This window comes from Lacerta agilis, chromosome 3 (assembly GCF_009819535.1).
Source record: "Lacerta agilis isolate rLacAgi1 chromosome 3, rLacAgi1.pri, whole genome shotgun sequence".
NCBI lineage: Eukaryota > Metazoa > Chordata > Lepidosauria > Squamata > Lacertidae > Lacerta > Lacerta agilis.
Window position 1 is genome coordinate 60,614,396 of NC_046314.1, and position 11,607 is coordinate 60,626,002.

The 11,607-nt window shown below is 41.8% G+C and overlaps 1 pseudogene; it reads left to right on the forward strand.

Moving 5' to 3' along the window:
* The first annotated feature begins 283 nt into the window (after positions 1-283).
* On the forward strand, positions 284-2,200 carry LOC117044614 (annotated as a pseudogene).
* The last annotated feature ends 9,407 nt before the right edge of the window (positions 2,201-11,607 follow it).

Below are 11,607 nucleotides of genomic sequence, written 5' to 3' on the forward strand. Positions count from 1 at the left end.
GGATCTATTGGCATCCAATCTAGTCCTTTTAGCATCCCATTAACTTGCATGTGATTTGGGAAATCTGCTACTGGAAATTAGAAAAGCTGTAGAAACAGATCTGGAAGTGTTGAGTGTGGACTTTATTCTCTCTTCCTTTTTACTCTCACCTCCTCTCGCCTCTCTCACATCAGCTGACTTCAGCCAGCCATTGGCCAATCCACACTCTTGTCCTCAACTGGCCAATCCACATTTGCCTTGCGTGACTCACACCCTTCCACCCTTGCTGTGAGGGGAAGCCAATATGGCAGCCAAGGTGGTCGGTCAGGACATCTGCAGCTCCCCATGGAGGTTTGGACTAGTTGCCTACAGGAAATACACAGTGGGGGAAGCTATCCCAGCATTCCCCTGACAGCTCATCTCCCTGGAGTGCCAAAGCCAGTCTTTGCCACCATTGATGGCCAAGACAGCTTTGAAACCAAAGTGACCACCCTGGTGAACAAGATGCAGGTGGCTTCTCAGAACAAATTTGGATAGTTCTGCACAGTTGGGATTCTTATAAATTCAGGCTCAAGTTATGAAGCAAAACATACTACTGTAATGGCATTTCATGCTTTCTCAAAAAGCTTGCCTTTTCTTCTACAGCTCAGTTTGGCAGTAAGGACAAGATCCCCCTCACTTTGGAGCAGCATGGCAACATCTGTGATTTTCAGGTATCAAGGGACACCACCACGTGTGCCATTTCAGCCGATGTCAAAGACCTGGACACTGTTGTCTGTCTTCTGTCTGACATACTGCTACAGCCCAGATTATCGGATGAGAAGATTGAGATGGTGTGCATGGCAGTCTGCTTTGAGCTGGAGGACCTGAACATGAGGCCCAACCGAGAGCTTCTGCTTACAGAGTTGATTCATGTAGCGGCTTTCTGTGAAAACACAGTGGCATTGAACAGATTCTGCCTGGCAGAGAGCATAGAGAATATTGATAGGAAGGTTCTCCATTCGTACATGCAGAATTACTACACACCCAATAGAATGGTGTTGGCTGGCGTTGGGATTGAGCACGGGCAGCTGGTGCACTGCGCCCAGAAGTATCTCCTTTGGGCTGAGCCCATGTGGGAAAGCGGTACAGCTTCAGCATTGGACAGGTCTGTTGCCCAGTGCATAGGAGGGATCCTCAAGCTGAAGACAGACATGTCAGGTGTGAGTTTGGGGCCCACCCCCATCTCAGAGTTGATCCACATCATGATTCGGCTGGAAACTTAGGCTGGAGGAAGACTTTATTCCCTTTGCTATTCTGAACATGCTGATGGGAGGAGGCAGGTCCTTTTCCGCGGGGGGGGGGGGGGCAAAGGCATGTTCATCCAGTTGTACCTCAACGTGCTCAAGCAGCATCACTGGATGTACAATGCCACTGCCTACCACCACAACTAGCAGAACGCGGGTGGCGCTGTGGTCTAAACCACTGAGCCACTTGGGCTTGCTGATTGGCACGACGGGGTGAGCTCCCATTGCTTGGTCCCAGCTCCTGCCAACCTAGCAGTTCAAAAGCATGCAAAAAAGTGCAAGTAGAGAAATAGGTACCGCTCCGGCGGGAAGGTAAGTGGCGTTTCCATGCACTGCTCTGGTTTTGGTGTTCCGTTGCACCAGAAGTGGCTTAGTCATGCTGGCCACATGACCTGGAAAAACTGTCTGTGGACAAATGCCAGCTCCCTTGGCCTGTAAAGCAAGATGAGCGTCACAAACCCACAGTCGTCTGTGACTAGACTTAACTGTCAGGGTTCCTTTACCTTTTTTTACCACCACAACTATGAAGATGCAGGCCTCCCATGCATCCATGCCAGCACAGACTCTGGGCAGGTTTGAGAAATGGTGGAAATAATTCACTTTAATGGCAGGAGCCGTTGGAGAGGTTGAATTGAGCAAGAAAAGACCCAGTTGCAGTCCATGCTGATGACAAACCTGGAGTCTCAGCCGGTTATTTTTGAGGATGTCAGAAAGCATGTGTTGGCGACCCCATGAGCTCTGCGTCCTGATTGGCCAAGTGAATGCTGGTGACATTGAGAGAGTGGTGAGGAAAATAATGAGGAACAAGCTGGCTGAAGGACTTGGCGAAGCTGCCCACTTACAAACACACCCAATGAGCCTTTTCTAGCAAGGATGGGCAGCTCCCAAAGATGTATCGGCTTCCATTAACAAGCCCTCTCAGATCCACTTGTTGAGATTTGTGGTTTCCCTGCCAAGATGGCTCTCATGTGTGTTTGGCCTAAAGGTTAAGGTCATGCAAATATATAACACAAGAAGAACCTTGCTGTATCTGTCCATCTAGTAATGTGTTCTCACAGTAGACAACCAGATGCCCATGGGAAACCCACAAGCGGTATACTTTTGTTCCTCAGCAACTGGCATTCAGAGGTCTGTCTTTTAATGCCACAAGGTATGGATTGTCAACCACAAATATCAAAATTAGACAACCTCTTCTGTTGAAGATGGGGCAGGGTCAAGTAAACACAGACAACAGCTGGTTCAGAAGGAAGAGAGACCAGAAAAAAAAGTTTTTCCGACAGAGAAGGTATAACAATCTTCATCAAAGAGGGGTATTGTGCAACCAGCTGATAATGAGATTTAGCAGATCAGACTGCACTGCTGGATGTGCTTCTTTACTGTGGGTTGTTTAAAATATTAAAGTTTCCACATAGAAAGCAGTTGTGCACATGATTTTTTTTTATTTTTTTTTGCTTTTCCCTACATATAAGCAATATGGTGAGACTTGGGCCTACAAAAGAAAGAAAGCATTATTCACTTGTTATAGCAAAGAAATGGCTCCGTTTTGACACCCCGGTTTAAGATGAACAACAGCAAAACCCATAATGTAATCTCATCCTTCTCACAGGTCACCTGTTGCATGAGTTAACTTCAGTCCTCTGTGTTGTCTCTCCTGATTCAAACATGTACACACAGATTCTAGATCTTTCAAACAAATTGGAAATGCCTGCAATTCCTCAGGAAATTAGTTCCCATAGCGGAAGAAGACATAAAAAGAAGCTATAAAATTTCTGAGTTCTAGGTGAAGATGACTTTCTGATAGGATTTTATGAACTCTTTAGCCAGCCCCACCACCACCACCACTGCCACCCCCCCATCTTCTAACACACTTTTAAGAAAGGAGAAACGGGAGGGCGGGTTGTTCCGTCACAGGCAGGGTCCTTTCCTTCCTTCACTCACTAAACTCAAAAGTGGATTGTTTTTGAAATAAACCTTTCTGTGCTCATCTACTTCATTGCCTCCAGGAGCAGTGCTTTGTGGATGATGAGAATACTGGTCAACAGAATTCTACAGTACTAGAAGGTTCAGCACAGAAAGCAGAACTGCCTGTAAAGAAAAGAGAGGGTTGCTCCAATACCCATAATAGGGTTTTATTTGTTTACATAGTACTCAATGGCAAAAGAGGCTTCTGTCATGGCTGAAGACAGAAATGTGGAAAATATAGGTCTGTGCTGCTTCAGAGAAGTGGTTGAGGAAGAAGTAGTACAAGGCACTTTGGTTGTAATCCTATATGCCAGGGGGGTGGGAATTCCAGCCCACTGGCCAAGTTTGGCCTGGCACAGTTCCCAATTTGGACAAGGCCAAATGGCCACTTGCCCCAAGCCATGCCCACTTGTCCCACGCCTGGTGTCAAGTGTCATTAGGTGTGGAGTGTGGGAACGTTTATATAATATAGTAGCAGAGTTAAACGTTCCTTATTTAAACCTGCACAGCGGCAAACGGCTGCTGACTCGTTTGAGTCTTTCGTCCTTTTCTTGATTGTCAATCCCTTTATCCGTCTCAAAATAAAGATACACATGAATCTGATTAATAACCAAAGTAAAGTAATTTACTGACAGATTCATTCATGTACTTATTTAGGTTACAAAACAAAAGATATAAACTATATTAGTGAGTCTCTTAAAAACATCTTTAAGCAGCAGCAGCCTAACAGACCAACAGACTAAAACTAACTGACACAAAGTGGCAGTTGGTCCTCCCTTAGAATGTTGGACTTGACTGACATCATCCCACATGGAGCAGCTAGAGAACGACTTTCCAAACTTGGGTCTCCAGTTGTTCTTGGACTACAGTTCTCATCATCCCTGACCACTGGTCCTGCTAGCTAGGGATGATGGGAGTTGTAGCCCAAAAACCGAGTTAGATATGCAGCAAGATCAGCTGCATGACCAAGTTTCCCATGGGGAACTTGATCCTGCAACTGATCCCTGAAGAAAGCAGGCTTGAAGTAACCGCCCACCAGCCTACTAGCTAGATCAGGGTTCCCCACCCCTGCTATATCTGCTTACATGGAAGTAAGTCCCACTACACTCCTTTATTTCTTCTGAACAGGCCTGACTGACATACTGGTTCTTTCTAGACTCTTGTCTGGTGCTTTCCCTCTTCATCAAAAGCCGGTTCTTAATGTTTAGCCTGCTCTGCCTACAGACCAGCTCTACCATGTTTACTTTGAGAAATGTTCAAAGGAGGGAAGGGGAATCTGTGGCCCTCCAGATGTTGTTGGACTTCAACTCCCATCAACCCCAGCAAGCATGGCCAAGAGTCAGGAATTATGGGGGTTGTAGTTCAACAACATCTGGATTGTCACAGGTTTCCTATCGTTGTTCCAGACAGTGTGTTGCAGCAAAAACAATGAAGAGTCTTGAGGCACCTTAAATAATAACAGATTTATTCAAGCATAAGCTTTTGTGGAGTAGAGACCACTTCAGCTGCCTGAAGTGTTACCCTCAGCTGGCAGGAATAAACATGAGTGTAGAGAGAGAAAAAGATGGGAATGGAAAATTTAAAAATACAGACTCTGAAAAGCTGAAATGTATTCAGAATGAGTACAGTGGTCATTTCCAACAGCAGTAAGTCGTGATAACAGCCCATACTTTTTGCATTTCATTGCCATTTGCCTTTTCAGTTTCCTTTTTTTTTTCATTACACCCATATGTCCATTGTATATAATTTTGGGGCCAGCTCAGGATAGATAACACATCAGGACTCTTAAGCCATAAATGCTTATGGTGTAATAAATGTGTTCATCTTTAACTTGCCGTGTGACTCTTTTGTTGTGCTTGAAGAGAGCTCTACTGAATTCAACAGGATTTTCTTCCAAGTATATGGGCATAGGACTGAGGCCTTATTCCTTCTCTGGCATAGGCGGGGATCAAAACTTAATAATACCAATGTTGTGATTTCATGGAAGAACTGTTATCTCTTTACTGCAGCTGGGTGCACAGGTCTGGACGGGAGGGGGCTAGGCAGGCTTATATATTCATCTGTATATTCTCAACAGATTGGCAAAAGTGCTCAGGGCGTTTTGGAAGCAGAACCTCTACAATCCAAAGATTAACCCTTTTGAAAAAACTAGGCACATACAAATCAATGCTATATGATTGCACATATAGTCTAAACCAGTGATGAACAACTTATCTATTTATTTTAGGGACTATTATGTTTTCCCTACAGTGGGGTATATGTGTTGTGGAGTCACTTACTGGTTCGTCTCCATAATAAGGCTGGTGCCATGAATATTATTAATTACAAATATTTGTACTCCATGATATCAGAGCAACTCACAGTTTTAAAATAGTTATTTTAAAAACCCTCACTATATTTACCACTACCAGCAGCATAAATACATACAGCATCAGGATTAAAAATAACCACAAGTTAACACTAAAGACTACTGCTAAAGCAGATGCCCAGGCCAAGCTAATACTGTACTTATCTGGTCAGTTGGCAAGTTCCATTACGCATATGTTAAATATTAAAACCCGTGTAGAATTAAAGTGTGGAAGATACATATTTCTTACAACTTGAAAACACTGCAATCTTTTTTTACAAGAGGAAATGTCGGCAAACTTTTCTTTATTTTAAACTTGCACTGATTACTGTTGTTTGGTTAGGCTACAAGCAGTCAGAGAAAATAGGCATGTGAGACATCAATTAGCCTAAAAACAGCTTACTGTATATGGTTCAGAATTGCTGAGATTCCTGGTCACAGCAGCAGTCCACTAGGTGGCAATCCTCTTATGCATGGCAGGGTTCACTGTGGCTCAATATTAGTGCTTTTTGCACCTTTTAGAGCTCCTGTATGCTGCAACAGCTCGTAGATGGAGTTTAGTACAAACAGTTTGTTAGTAGGGGAAGAACCGGGTTTTCCATGGGAGATTTCTGATACAATATTGGGGCATGGTTTTTCTTGAAGATGTTCTCTCCACACACATACAATGGCTCAGAATCCACGTTGCCATACCCACAGATGTTGCAGCTGGGATTAAAGCATGCATAATGGTTTGCAACCCTGTTCAGAAAATTGGCAATATCTCCCTCATGTATGATTATACAGCAACCATTCAGGACTCTAAAAGGAACCATTCGTCTAGGTTTGCTTCAGTAAGAACAGTTAAAATGCTAAGTGCAACAGAAGATGTGGCAACCTGCAACTTGGCAGCAACTTTACATTAAAAACTTAAGTGATGGCCTCAAACAAAATTTAGCTGAAAACCAATGTTGTAGGCCACAAACTTAGTGTTATTTCATCCAGTGAATTATATAATTGTGTTTATTCTTTTAGTCACTCATCAGTACATATTTGAATTAGCATTCAATACATGCAGATGTGAGTTTCCATAGATTCCTATGCATGATGGGTGGATTGCAGTTGTGTTCAGTCTTTGCTGCACAGCTACTCCAAATAGTATGGGAATCATCTGTAGTTTTCCACTTATGCATGGCTCTAAACTTTTGCGTTAACTTTTGAATCTTCCACAATTCCTGACACCATGTCTCCAACATACTGGGACATAATTCTTTCCAATATCTCACTATTACCAATCTGGCAGCAGTCAATAAACTCTTCATGCTTTACAGTCTTCAAGTTGTCATCAAAAACCATCTTTAAAACTAGCTTTGAATCTGATGTACTTGTCTGGCTTGTTATTTTATCACCCCCAAAGTGCAACCTTTCCACATGGCCACCACATATGGAACATTGTTCTTCATTCTCTATATCTCTTCCACACTCTGTGGAAGAGGATTCTGTTATTGTATTAAGTGTATGTAGAATGAGGTATCATTTGAATACCACTTTAACAGATTTTTCTGTAATCCTTGCTGATACTGATTTAAAAGGTAGTTTTCTCCAGAGACTTTTTCAATTGTTCTCATCGTTTTTTTTGTAGGTCTTGTTCCCATGTTTTCTTCAGACTTCCATATGACCCTAGCATTTCCACCTCCAATATTTCATGTCTATCCAATAGCAAGACTTTCCTAAGGTTTGTGGCTTGAGCAATTAAACCTTCCATTAGCGTGAGAGGTCTGGTCACTTGAGGAGCAATTTCCAGAATGGTTATAAATTGTCTACCTTGATGGATTTGAAAGCAAGTGTAACTTCATTCAGCTAATTGTTCTTCAGATAGGTCTCCTTATGTGCATCTAACACCCATTTAAAACTTCCTTATCTGGAATGGGTCAACTTCTTCCCAACCTTTAAAATTATGACATTTATCCCTGCTAAATTGCTGCAAGTAAAGGGCTCTAGATGTAGGACAGATGTGCCAGTTTACCTTTCTCTGCTGAATTTAGACTAAGAAATTCCTATGCTGACCATGAAACAGCAACCTATTCTATGGTAACAATTATGCTATCCTTTTAGTCCAAACATCAGCTGTGGAACTTTGTTTAAAGACTTGTTAAATGCATTATTAGAAAACTGCATTCCGATTCCTCTTCTATAAATGCTCCATTTGTAAGTTTAACTATTTTCTTCTGTCCTGGACTATTATGGAATACCCTCTCTTAATCACAAAGCCCTGCTACATTTATCTAAGCTTGTGTTTAAGAAAAATAAGATGGAAACATTTGGGTGTCAATTAACAAATAACAAAGACACAATTTCGTGACCAGAGATTAAAATGCCCCTAGTTTGGGTTTTTCCAAGGTATCACCAATGATGAAAATTGCAGTGTGTATGGGAAGGTGGTGAATGCTATGTCAACTGGGGATTTGGAGCTAGCAGTAAAGTTAATTTGCCATTTTTCCCTTTATGCGTCTGGGTTTAACGGTCATGCCTGGTGTATGCCAGGGTAAAAGTGGAGTAGCTATTTTTCTGGGAAAAGAGTTCTAAAAGAAAAGAGTTGTTCTCTTGTTGTCTCTTGGCTTCCTTCACCAAGCTGCTGTTATGCCAGAAGGCAGTGGAGGAACTTTGTTCTCCCTGGTGTCTCCCTGGTGTGAGAAGGGAAGGTTAAATCTTAAGACTTCAAGCAGTCAGGTTTGCAGAGATGCAAACCAGTATTTGCTCACATATATTTTTAATCACACATTCTGAAGAGCGGTGTGTGTGTGTGTGTGTGTGTGTGTGTGTGTGGTATGGATGGAAGAGTAGCACAGTGCAGAAAAAACATCCCAAATCTCTATGGAAACACAGGATACATATTTTCTCTCAAATGGGAGTTTTACATCTTGATTTTTTTTAAAGAGACTCTCAGATCTTTATGGGTAATTTCTACTACATCAGTACAAAGTACAATTCTTTTGCCTCCCTTCTTCTCATACATTAACCACCTTTGGCTTAGATTTTGAACCCAGCTCTTTACTGCTACACCTGTGACACCTGTTATCAAATGCAGCATTCAAATATGTTCACGTTTGACAAGGTTTGCTGCCAAAGAAACCTTGATAAGAAAAGCCTTGGTTTGAGGCCAACCCCAAAATACTTGTTCCAATCCAGCTACAGTTCATATGCATGCAAAAGCAGATTTCTACTTGAATCTCTCTAGCAAGGAACTTTATGAGCCAGAATTCAGCTGTCAAAGACTACGCACTGAAAACCTACTTAGAAAATCAGTGACACTTCATGTCAGCTGTCTGGGAGAAGAAAATGGGGCTGGATTTGGTTTCCCTTGCTCTCCTTCCAGTAAAACTGGCAGATTGACTGTTTTTCCAACAGAGCTGTGTGTACAGAGCGACAGCAACCTGTGATAAGCACATGGAACCATAGTTCATTATCCGAGACTTTGCATATACAAAGTGCTTAGGTATTATTCTGGGAGGACAGATCTCAATGGGATTAGTTTTTTGACTGATGTTGGTCCGTATGTAACCGATAAAACAGCTCTGTATAAGGTGGCACTTGAGAAAACTAGAAACAAGTGCTATGTCTTATCGAGGTGAACATCTGGTATAGAGCTATCCTGCTGAGAAGGATGTAAAGGGTTTTGATTAAAGCCTATAATTTGTACTATGCCTTTTTTGGTGATGGTTGCTCTTCTTCACAAAGGAGAAGTAAATCAATTCTTTTATTTGCAAAGAACCAAGATGGATCAATTGACTTCTCCTTTGTGCAGGAAACCAAGGTGCCTGTCTTGTCACAAACTGCTTCTGCAGCTTACGTCAGTTTCCAAAGCAGTTTGGCCTGCGGGAGAGAGATCTGTTGCTTGATTTCTTACATTTCTGTGGTTCTTTGGATCTTAGCTGATATTTCTTGGCATTTCTCTCTTTTTTACACACACTACAAATGTGTGTGTGTGTGTGTGTGTGTGTGTGTGTGTGTATAAACAGTCTAAAAACAAAAGTCATGTTAGTGAATATATTTCAGTGGGAAGTGTCCCATTTCTAGATGTACTTTATTGATAAAAGTAGATAGAACCAGCAGCCAAGGCACAGCAAATTAATAAAACAGCTGCTTCTGGGACTCTAATTGTCCTCAGAGCTCTTTCCCCGTTTGTGTCAAAGCCATTTTCTTTAAAAACCTAACAGTTACTGTTTAAAATGAGCCCTTAGCTGAAAGCTCTCCTGCTAGTCTTGCTCCAAATACAACCCTGGAATGGATTGCCTGCCAACCATTGGACATTTTGGGGGGAGGTTTTAAAAAAAGACAATATTTTATCAGTGCTCAAAACCTGCCAAGGTAATTAAAGGCCACGTTGCATATACAGTATTTGAATGGAGAGCCCTGCAGACTTTAAAATGTTTAAATTATAAGGAGCAACTTGCTTTTTTAAACAGCTGCCTTGTGTCACTTTGTTGTATGCAAAGGGAAGAACTGATGAGGCTACAATAAAGCTTTCAATATTGGTTCAATAAGCCTTTCATTTGTTTAAGTTGTTGTTCATATTTATGCTTCTTGTTGTGCCTGCATAGATATGAAGGCTCATAAAAATGTGGAGGGGAGGGGGACAGGTTTCACCCTATTTTCACAAAGCAGTGAAAATATGATAACAATGATAAAGCAGCAGAAACTGACAGTGATATCTTAATAATGAGACTGATTAAATTTCATGTAGTATTGAGTCTTTGTCTTGCCCCTGTGTTTCCGCAGCTCTTTTTATGGAAGGAATGCCTTTTGTCTGTCTGAGTGTGAAGGACTTCTATTCCTACTCAGAGTTGACATACTGAAGTCAATAGGAATGAGGGATGTCCAGTGATGACCATCTGTGAATGGAACGTATTTCAGCTGCTGCAACAGGCCTTCACCTTTATTTCTTCCTCCTATAGCCAACCATGTACCCCCCCCCCCAAGTCAGCTGGTGGACCCTCTGGGACAGGTTTGGTGAGGGCACAGGAGATGAAGAAGGGGACACTCACTCAAACATCATTAGATGTCACCCTGTTGCTGAAATCCTGCCCATCACAGATAGGAAAACTGTGGCACTTCAGATGTTGTTAAAGACTGCAATTCTCACCATCCCTGGCTATTGGCTGGGCTGACTGGGGCTAATGGGAGTCCAACAACTCCTGGAGGACCAGATGTTCCTGATCCCTGCTATCTATGCTTGGGAGTAAAGTTATTTTAAGTTTATTTATAGGTCCCTTTGGAGGGAGGCACAGCCCCCCCCCAATCCCATTGAACTAGGCAGGACTTCCTTCCAAATAAACATTGATAGGATTGGGCTTTCTCAAAATAGATAATCTGAGTTCAACCCACTTCTCCCCCCCCCCCTTTTCTTTTCTTATGTCTCACCAACACTGACTTATAAAAATGTTATATGGAAAAATACGAGAGAGACATTGTACTACCTTTGAAAATCTTTAATAAAAATATTTTTAAAAAGTTGCTAGACACAGTGTGTGGGATGGATTACCAAAAGGTAATTGGAATAATAAGGATAAGCTTTTTTTTTTTTTAAGGAACTTCAAAATCTTCTCAATTGTGTGTGCGTGTGATATATAAGCAGTGGGAACCTGCAACCAATTGCAGCTTCTAAGCCTGTGGAGATGATGGTCTACAATTTTTTGCATTTTTAAAACACAGACAGGATTTCTCAGTAGGAAATGAGAAATGTGTTTGTTACAAGTTGCTTGTTTCATATGAATAGAAATGTTTGTAGTGTTTGTGTCTCCCAAATTTTCATTCTTCCCTTCATCAAACAGAAATGGATCCTCCCACCTGCAAACAGCACTAGACTCCAATATGTAATTAAAGCATTTATCATCAAATTGTGACTGAAGACAGCTTAATAAGGGAGAGGCACAAACTGTATATTTAAGGCTGCAACCCAAAAACACATATCTGAGAGTAAATTCCATTGAACTTCCAGGTATACATGCATAGGACTGCACTGTGAAAAGCACCTTGCTTAATCCTTACCTATAA